The following is a 541-nucleotide window of genomic DNA, read 5'->3' as shown; positions in this document are numbered from 1 at the left end:
AAGATGCAGCCAAGCATATGGAGATTTTTATTGATTATTGCTGCTCTATACCCCCGCCGACCGGTGTGACCCAAGACCAGATCAAGGAGACCATGTTCATTTTCTCCCTTCGTGATGCTGCAAGGGAGTGGTATAGAGATCTGGACCGAGCCGCTCATGGGATCACCGACTGGAATTCCTTAGCCCTGGCATTTTACAAAAAGTACTTCTCTGCCTCGAAGACTAGCGCCATTAGAGCTCAGATCACGAGCTTTAAACAGGGGCCTGATGAGAACTTTCATGAAGCATGGGTCCGTTTCAAGAAACTAGTGCGAACCATACCGCACCATGGGTTCGAAAAATGGAGTCTTTACAATCAGTTCTATAATGGGCTGTATGACGATCAGAGGGCCATTTTGGATGTCATGACCAATGGCCGATTTCTTTGAGAACATGGGAGAGACTAAGGGGTGGAAGATCATTGATGATTTGGCCATTCATAAGGCTGAATATGGGAATTCGAGAGGAAACCGGAGGAGAGAGGCTGAATCTTCCTCTGTTG

General features: G+C 47.1%; 1 non-coding gene across 1 annotated transcript; it reads right to left on the bottom strand.

Annotated features, from left to right (window-relative positions):
- Positions 1–227: 227 nt before the first annotated feature.
- On the bottom strand, positions 228–334 carry LOC141609740 (small nucleolar RNA R71). The gene has a single exon (XR_012527655.1). It is a non-coding gene; the product is annotated as a small nucleolar RNA R71 (small nucleolar RNA).
- Between the last annotated feature and the right edge of the window lie 207 nt (positions 335–541).

This window comes from Silene latifolia, chromosome 10 (genome assembly GCF_048544455.1).
Source record: "Silene latifolia isolate original U9 population chromosome 10, ASM4854445v1, whole genome shotgun sequence".
NCBI lineage: Eukaryota > Viridiplantae > Streptophyta > Magnoliopsida > Caryophyllales > Caryophyllaceae > Silene > Silene latifolia.
This window is presented reverse-complemented; position numbering and strand designations above follow the sequence as displayed.